Source organism: Myotis nattereri (assembly GCF_964212035.1).
Source record: "Myotis nattereri genome assembly, chromosome: 8".
Taxonomy (NCBI): Eukaryota; Metazoa; Chordata; class Mammalia; order Chiroptera; family Vespertilionidae; genus Myotis; species Myotis nattereri.
Genome location: NC_138083.1, coordinates 89598439 through 89608412, shown reverse-complemented (window position 1 = coordinate 89608412; position 9974 = coordinate 89598439).

Here is a 9974-nt window from a genome sequence, read left to right as displayed (position 1 = left end):
GCTGAACGGACAGGCGGGAGGGGGTGGGGAGCCCTCCGCAGAAGAGAAGCCCAGCAGGTTCGCTCTGCAGGACTCGGAAGGGCCATACGAGGAAATGAAGCCAGTTGCACCGGGTTCGGGGTTATTCGCAGCTTTCCTTTTCATTGCTGTCATCTCAGAACACAGGGTGCCGTGCAGCCCTGAGACCCGGAGACCTCGTGCCCTGCAGACCCGGCGCCGCCGGCGAGGAGCCGCGTGGCCCTGCCAGGTCTCCCCCTTCCCCAGGGAGCGGAGCCCGCCCGGCGCGGGGGAGGCGCGGGAGAGGCGCGGGAGCCAGGCCACGGCCCGCACCGACCGACGGGCACGCGGCACCTGCGCGCAGCAGCTCCTGCGTCTGTGACTGCTCTGTAGCTGCTGACCCACCGTGTCAACACAAATAAGGCGTGGGGGGGGGGGGGGGGAGTCCACTGCTGTGTCTGCAGGAAGTCATCAGTCACTGGCGGCGTGAGAAGCCGTCCTGGCGGGCGGGTGAGGCGGGGCTGGGCGGCTGCTCTGCCCACGCAGGTCCGCGGTGCAGGAGCCATGGCATTGCCCTATCGATTCGCTGTGGAGACATCCCTCTCCAAGGGGATTGGACCATGGCACAGCCATCAGCGCCTCGCGGAGAGCCGTCTGGCATCTCTCTCTCTCTCTCTCTCTCTCTCTCTCTCTCTCTCTCTCCATCCTCTGCAGCTGCTGACTTAGTCCCCGGGTCTTCTATCTTCACCTGGACGCGGAGACCACTAGAATAATGCTAGACAGAAGGAGGGCACCCCCACGCCACAGGCCTGATTGACCTGTTAGGCCGTCTATGGGCCGGGCACAGCGGCTCAGTTTAAAATGCCTGTTCCGTTTTTATTGCTGTAAGCTTTATGTTTGGAGTAGAATTAACCCACAGTGAAGGTTGAGCTGATATTACTCTAACATAAACATTGTTTCAAGCCTGCTTGTCCTTTGCATCACTGCTCTCTACAAATCACTATTCATAACCTCAGTTTTTGACCAGCCTTTTGGCTACTCCTTCTCATTTGGCAATGGAGTTCCAGATGATTCTCTGAAACGAATCAAACCAAGTAGAATTGTCATTAAATCTTTTGAGTTTGTTAGTTTATATATTATGGCAAGCAATTGTAATTATAAAGAAATACTGAAATTGCAAATATAAACAACATTTATATATATTTATAAATATAATTCAGCATTTAATTATAAATATAAGGAAATAAAAATAATTGTAAATATAAACAAAGGTTAAATATAAGCAAACTTAGAGCCACTTACTTTTCAATCTTTGATTAGGCTCATATGTTTAAAAAATGAATAGCTTCAGATTTGATGGACTGTATTTATTTGTATCTGATCACAAAGTTGTTCACCTCACCCACATTGGCATTTTAATAGTAACCAGCTTAATATATTCGAAGGGAAGCCAGTTTTATATTGGGATCAATAGAAGAAGAAAAATAGGCCCAAACAATTCATTAGAGCTTTATACATACACTAAAGAAAAATTGTGGTATCTTTTTAACATGCTAGATCCAATCATCCAGTGCCTCGAAGAAGCATTTATGGAGTTAACTTAATTCTCTTTGTATGACTTTTTTATGTACTCTTGAATAGGGTGCTTTTATTGCCAGTGATGATATATTGTTTTGGTATACTACACTGGAGTTGGAGAAGTGCTATACTTTTAGAAATCTCAGTTGAAGTCTTAAAATTAATAAACTTAATTCCAGTGTCCATTGATCCATAACAGCTCTTCCTTTCATGTCTGTTGCCAATTGTAAAGGGTCAGAGAGTGACCCCATCCAGCCGTCACCCCACCTAACCAGGCTGGGCACCAGCTGTGAGAAGGCTTTGTGGACCTAGCCCGGCATCTGCAGAGTTGCCACGCAGCACGTCATCATCCCCTTGGCCCATCGTTTTGTCTGTGGCCCACAGTTCCTCCGTGGACCATGTCTCTGAGGCCTGCCCCACCTTTCCTATCGCTTATACCAAGGACCAAGAGACCGAATATAAATGGGGAAGGGAGTAGGGAAGGAAGGAGTGGGGCACAATACTGCACAAAAATGAGTGTTCTCTAGCACTTCCTTAAAGACAATTGTTGCTTCTCCCACATCTGAAGACATTACGGCTCTTTCAACTGATATGGATTTTGACATAATGTCAAAAGATGATGCCCACACTCTTACTGCTATGCCATTTTTTTTTAAATGGAGAAACTGCTCCCTTGGTTTGAGGCACAGAAGAATAGCTCCTAGTACAGTGATGGCGAACCTATGACATGCGTGTCAGAGGTGACACGCGAACTCATTTTGTTGGTTGATTTTTTTTGGTTAAATGGCATTTAAATATATAAAATAAATATCAAAAATATAAATCTTTGTTTTACTATGGTTGCAAATATAAAAAAATTTCTATATGTGACACGGCACCAGAGTTAAGTTAGGGTTTTTCAAAATGCTGACACGCCGAGCTCAAAAGGTTCGCCATCACTCTACTAGTACTTACCTTCACAGAAATTTCTGCATAAAACCTACACACTAGTTGTTGACACTCAGATCATTGGAATGTAACCTCTACCAAACTTTCTTTGTGTCTATTTTTCAGCTGACCTACATTTCAAATTGTGAGGGCATAGGCCAGAAATTAATGGTGTGTTTGGGTGTTAGGCCTATTTATATGCTTGAGTTTTCCATTTGTAAAATGGGAATAGCGAACTTTACATTTCCTTCATTCCAGGGACATCTTCTTATTTATGTTACTACTAGAGGCCCGGTGCATGGATTCGTGCACTGGTGGGGTCCCTTGACCTGGCCTGCGGGGAACAGGCCGAAAACAGCTCTCCGACATCCCCCAAGGGGTTCCGGATTGCGAGAGGGTTGTTCTCAGGTGACGCACCCCAGAATCGGGCTCCCTCCTCTCTGGTTTTGGGTGCCTCACCTGAGAACGGCAGCTGCCAAGTCACTGCAGCTTGGCAGCTCCTGCATTGAGCGTCTGCCCCCTGCTGGTCAGTGTGCATCATAGCTACCGGTCAGATGGTTGAATGGTTGGCCAGTCGGACAGTCACTTAGGCTTTTATATATATAGATTATTGCCCTAGCAGGTTTGGCTCAGTGGATAAAGCATTGGCCTGCGGACTGAAAGGGCCCAGGTTCGATTCCGGTCAAGGGCATGTGCCTTGGTTGTGGGCACATCCCCAGTGGGGGGGTGTGCAGGAGGCAGCTGATTGGTGTTTCTCTCTCATCGATGTTTCTAACTCTCTATCCCTCTCCCTTCCTCTCTGTGAAAAACCAATAAAATATGTTAAAAAAATTATATATATAGATTATCTATATTACTTGCTTATAATGGCAGCATAGAAAGCAATTACATATTTGTAATTAAAACCTAAAGCACTGACATTCTTCTGTAGTAAAAGGTAGCTAGTTGTATAGGTTATAGAAGAATGTTCAATGGCAAACTATATAATTATTTTTGTACAAAATTATAAAAAGATTTATAATTAATCTTGGGCTACCTTGGTATATTGCTTCTAATTTTGTTTTAAACTACCATTTACATCATTTATTGTTACTTATCCGTTCATCGTTTATGATAATAGATATCTCTTATAAACAGGCCAGGCTTTCCAAGTACTAAATGACTAAAAATTTTTCATTTGAAATGTTGAGGGATGCAATGTGATGCTTTCACCTCACTGGGAAGCCACTTACGTGTCTGCCAAGTGAGAGAACTGGGTCAGATGCCCTCTATGATCCTTTCTCATTCTAGGCATGCCGTGGTTTCATGCTCATTGAACCAGAACACCCCAAATGTGGATTGGCGTAAACATCACCCAGGTGTGCTGCCCACGGAGTTATCCTGGAGTGAGTCAGCATGCTTTGAGGATATGCTGCAATGTGACTGTCCACTGTGCAGTGAGCTGCAATGATCAGAATGGCATGGGGATGGCGGCCCCTGATTTGCTCTCTGGAAACCCAGCATCCAGCAGCAGTGAGACTGGCTGGCGGGAAAACGACGGACAGTTCTCAAGTGTGAAAGCCCAGTTATGCTGAAACTGGGCAGGAGATCCAGGTCCTTGACCGGCTCACCCGGCTGAACTCACTCCTAGATCTTGCTATCAGAGGAACTGTGATAAAGTCCTTTTAAGAAGAGAGTAGTGCCTCATTTTGTCATCAAATAACAGTTGAGATTGTGGAGGGGTGCTAAACACTACTCAAGATCACACCTCAGATGTTTGTTTCTGTAGAATACTATGAATATTACTCTCGATTGCTTTATAGATAGGTATTTTTTTTTTAAATTGTCTTTGTAAATTAAGGAATATGGATGTTGCGGTCCCAGGGTAATGTCATCCAGGATTGAGAAGTGTGGTCAAGGTTAAGGGCCGATTACTTTAGGAATGAATGTAAGTAACTCCTGGCACCTGACATCTCTGTTGTTGTCAGCGGAATCTGAAGGACCTGCTGTTTGCCCACCACATTGGAACTGTTTCTCCAAGAATGGCCCATTGACTCCGGCATCGGAATGCAGCTTCCACAGCTCACTCCTGGCTCATTTAATTGAAATACCTTGAAATGAGGCCGTTTTAATAAGCTCCTCAGGTGATTCTGATACTAGATAAAGTTTGAGACCCCTTAACATAGGCAGAGTGCCTCTGTCACTCTTCTCCATAAACTTTATTTTTCCATTGACCACCCCCCACTCCCCCCCACCCCCCCACCCCCCCCCACCCCCGCCCCAGGCCTTTACCACCCTATTGTCTGTGCCCATGGGTTATGCATATATGCATACAAGTTCTTTGGTTGATCACTTCTCACCCACAAAGCCACAGAAGCAAGTTGAAAATATTTCACCTGTCAAATGTAGCTTTCGTGGCCTTACCTCTGCCTAGGTCTCCAGATTCTTTCTCTCCTCACAACCCTCTGTGTGCTTAAAATTCTGAAACAAGGACTATAGACTCTCCTAGCAGAGAGTGCTACTTCTTCCCTCCTTATCTGCGCTCACCTGGAATGTTCCACCTTTCTTTCATTCTTGTTTCCCTCTCTCTGGAATGTTCTTTCTTTCCCTTCCCTTTATTTCCTTTTCTTTTTTTTTTCTTTTAAAATACATTTTTATTGCCGAAACCGGTTTGGCTCAGTGGATAGCGCGTCGGCCTGTGGACTGAAAGGTCCCGGGTTCGATTCCTGTCAAGGGTATGTGCCTTGGTTGCGGTCACATCCACAGTGGGAGATGTGCGGGGGGGGCAGCTGATCGATGTTTCTCTCTCATCGATGTTTCTAGCTCTCTGTCTCTCTCCCTTCCTCTCTGTAAAAAGTCAATAAAATTTATTAAAAAAATACATTTTTATTGATTTCAGAGAGGAAGAGAGAGGGAGAGAGAAATAGAAATATCAATCATGAGAGAGAATCTTTGATCAACTGCCTCTTACACGCCCCCCACTGGGGACCGAGCCCACAACCCAGGCATATGCCTTTGACTGGAATCAAACCTGCAACCTCTCAGTGGTCAATGCTCTATCCACTGAGCCAAGCCAGCTAGGGCTCCCTTCCCTTTCTTTACATTACCCCTGGGCTAAGAGAGCATCATTCTTTCTCATATTGAACTATAAGTGTAATGCTATTTTTCTGTCCATCTTTCCTGCCAGCCTATGAAAGGCCTTGAGAATAAAGGATAAATATGTCAGTGAGTTGGCTGTAAGAACTTAACTTTGAATAAATTAATCAAGATAAAAGGAAGTATAGGTAAGAAGCTGCATAGCTAGAAGGCAAAAAAGGAAGTGTGTATCGCCTATGTTTAGGAAGGACAGATACCAGAAAAACCGCAGATCACACCAGGGGTGGGCAATTAGGGGTAAAAAGTACACACTATGGCCCTAGCCAGTTTGACTCAGTGGATAGAGCATTGGCCTGCAGACTGAAGGATCCTGGGTTCAAATCCAGAGGCAGTGCCAGTGGGTGGGGCCGGGGCCAAGGCCCTTGCATGAATTTCATGCATCAGGCCCCTAGCACTATAATAAATATCCATATGTCATGTCACCTATGTGCATCTTTAAAATGAAATACTACAAATCGGCCTAAAAATGGCAAGCTGCACGTTTTTTAAATGATGTTTTATCTGTTTGTTGAGTAAGGTTACTACACTTTAAGGAAGTATTTCCCTATGGACATTTAGGTTTTCTCTGAGTTTGGGGTACTAAAAATAAACTTCAGACCCAGCTTCCTTCTCTTGTCTGTCTTTTCTCAATCCTTCACTGCCCTCTCTCAGGCTCACTGAACCTGGCTGAGCTGGCTCGGCACGTATGGCACCCGAACAGGGACTGAGTATGCCATGGCCGTGCCGACTTGGCACAAATTGAAATTGTAAATTCATTTCCTTCCATCACTCTGTTCAGGGAAGTAAGTAAAGTGTGCATTTTCCTGGCAGCTGTGCTCTCCCTTGACTTACTGAGAGATGCATGAGCCTTCTTGATGCCAGAGATGTTGATTTATATGCTGTACTTCTTAATGCCCTTCAGGGCCCACGGTCTGGATTGTGAATTTATTCTCTGGCTGACACCATAATCATCACCTTCATCATTGTTGCCAACTTTATAAGTTTATTAAGAGCCTTATAAATAATATCAGATGTTTGATTTTTAAACATCTATTCTCCCAGATCCCATTTTCCTGCACTATTTTTTTTTAATTTGTTTATTTTTCCCAAGAGTCTTAGCACTTTTCATTTTGTTACAAGTGCTTAGTAAAAAGCACATGGATTTTAAAATAAAAGATTTAGAATTAAAACATGATTCTGCCAGTTATTGACTATGTGACCTTTTGCTAAGTTAAATTTTCTGACCCTATAAAATGGGAACAATAATATCTACCTTGTAAGATTAGTATTGAGTTACATATATAAGTATATGTATCGCCTCCTACATGCCAAATAGTATATGTATCGCCTCCTACATGCCAAGTACTTTATATACATTCTCTCTAACTTTTGGAGAAGCCACAAGCAGAATCAATTGGAAGGCAAATAGAGCAGACTATGAAAGAATTGAGGAGGTCGTATGAGAAGTGGATGTGGTATAGAATGTCACCAAACTGTTTGGCTCAGTGGATAGAGTGTTGGCCTGCAGACTGAAGGGTCCCAGGTTCAATTCTGGTCAAGGGCACATGCCCAGGTTGCGGCTCCATCCCCAGGAGGCAGCTGATCAAGATTTCTCTCTCTCTCTCTCCCTCTTCCTTCCTCTCTAAAATCAATAAAGATATGTGAAAGAAAGAAAGAAAGGAAGGAAGGAAGGAAGGAAAGAAGGAAGGAAGGAAGGAAGGAAGGGAGGAAGGGAGGAAGGAAGAAAGAAAGGAAGAAAGAAAGAAAGAAAGAAAGAAAGAAAGAAAGAAAGAAAGAAAGGAAGGAAGAAAGGAAGGAAGGAAGGAAGGAAGAAAGAAAGAAAGTCATCAGACTAAGACCTGAAGTTAGAGTTGAAAGTAGTTGAGAGCGATGGGTGTCAAGCAAAAAAAAAATAAAAGGGGTACAAAGGCCCTGAAAACAGGAAGAACTCAGTGCACTCAAAGAAGTGAAAGAAGTAGAGAAGCTCAGAGCCGTGCAGCATAAAGGAGAGAGTGATTGCTGTTGTTGAAAGAGTAAAATCTGCAGGGCTTTGTAAATCCGAGTAAGAATTTAATCCTAAGGCAGTGGTTCTCAACCTTGGCTGCACATTAGAATCACCTGGGAATCTTTTTAAAATCCTGAATTCTGGCCAGAACCGGTTTGGCTCAATGGATAGAGGGTCGGCCTGCGGACTCAAGGGTCCCGGGTTCGATTCTGATCAAGGGCATGTACCTTGGTTGTGGGCACATCCCCAGTGGGGGGTGCGCAGGAGGCAGCTGATCGATGTTTCTCTCTCATCAATGTTTCTGGCTCTCTATCCCTCTCCCTTCCTCCCTGTAAAAATCAATAAAATATATTTTTAAAAAAATCCTGAATTCTGTTTCTTTGTCATGGGGTGGGGCCACAACATTAGTAACAAAGAAACAGAATTTCCGGAGGATGAGGCCCAGAAATCAGGATTTTTAAAAAGATTCCCAGGTGATTCTAATGTGCAGCCAAGGTTGAGAACCACTGCATTGAAGGGTTTTGAGCAAGGAGTAACAAGATACATATTTGTGTTTCAAAGGGTCACTTTACTTGCAGTGTGGCCATAGTGAATGCGGGTGGAAGGGATAGGAACTACTGCAACAGGTCACACCAGAGCATGCTGTGACTTAAAGTAAGTGATAACTGGCCAGGGGAACAGAGAAAAATAAAACAATTCAACAACTACTGAATAAGAAACCTCTGAGACATATATGGAGGCCAGAATGCTGACTGTGACTGTGATTGATTCAGTGTGAATGAGGAAGAGGAAGAAATCAAGGATGGCTTCCAGGTGTCTGTGCTGAGCTCCCAGCTGGCTTGTAGTGCCACTTGCCAAGAGAGAGAACAGCTGGAGGTGGGACAGGTGGGAGGCTACCATAATGAGTTTGTTATTACACATGCTGAGCTGAAGACGCCTAAAGCAACCAGGTGGCTGTGTCAGTAATCTGTTGGGCATTTGAGCTGAAGGTCTTTGGAATCCAGTTCATCAGCAAGCCCTTTTAGGTCTTCCTTCTGAATATATCCCAAACTGGTCCATTTCTCCTCTTCTACCCAGTTAACCTGCAGGTTCGGGTCTTTATCATCTTCACTTGGACTAATTCAGTGGCCTCTTCACTGGCTTCTCTGCTTTCCTATTTTGTTCCTGTCTTTTTGACACCACATAGCAATCAGACCAAATCAAATCATGGCACCTGGAATAATGCCCAAACTCTTGGTCCAGGCCTGTAAAACTGGATATGATCAGGCCTGGTTCCTACCTCTTCTCATCCCATCTACACCCCTGGTCCCCCATGCTCCAACTCCACTCCCCTTCTGTTTTTTTTTTGTTCTTGCCTCACTCCCTGTACTCAGGGCTTAGCAAGCTTTGTCCCTAAATCTTTGAATGGCTTTCTCCTTTTCATTATTCATGACGCTGCTCAAATATCACCTCATCCAAAAAGTCTCCTCTGACCTTCTTATCCTTCTCCTACCCTCTCTCCCTGTTTTAGCTTCTTCATGGCTCTTATTATCTGAAATGATCTTGTTCATTTATTTATTTGTCAATTACTCACATCTTCTCATTAAAGTTCGAGTCTGGGGAAACTGGGTGAGGTTCATGGGATTATTTTATATTTATGTGCATTATTGTATTATATAGGATTGTATGTATTAAGAATTATTTCTTAGTAAGCATGTGGAACTATAATTATCTCAAAATAAATTTCCTTTTTTCAGTAAGTCCTGTGAAAGCTGGATGTTGTTTGTTGGGAACGGCGTCCCCAGCATCAGAATAGAGCCTGGCATACAGTAGGCCCTAAAGCAGCGGTTCTCAACCTTGGCTGCACATTAGAATCACCTGGGAATCTTTTTAAAAATCCTGATTTCTGGGCCTCATCCTCCGGAAATTCTGTTTCTTTGTTACTAATGTTGTGGCCCCACCCCATGACAAAGAAACAGAATTTCCGGAGGATGAGGCCCAGAGATCAGGATTTCAAAAAGATTCCCAGGTGATTCTAATGTGCAGCCAAGGTTGAGAACCACTGCCCTAAATAAATCGTATTAATAAGTGATATTTTTGGTTATGTTTACAGGGCGGAGAACACGAACAACAGCACGAGATCCTGAGCCGAAGAAGCGGGGACGCAAGGACTTCGTGTTGGCGTCCCAATGCTGGTGTTCAGAACTCGGTCCCCTCTTCGAAGCTACCTCTCCAGGAACGAACGAGTATTGATGAGATGACTGAAGTGGTGTCTTAGGCGATGCTCAGTCATCGATCATCTTTGTCTCCTACGATGATGACAACAGCGCAGGGTTGACGGGACCACCACCTTACAAGTGGGTGTTCGCTGATT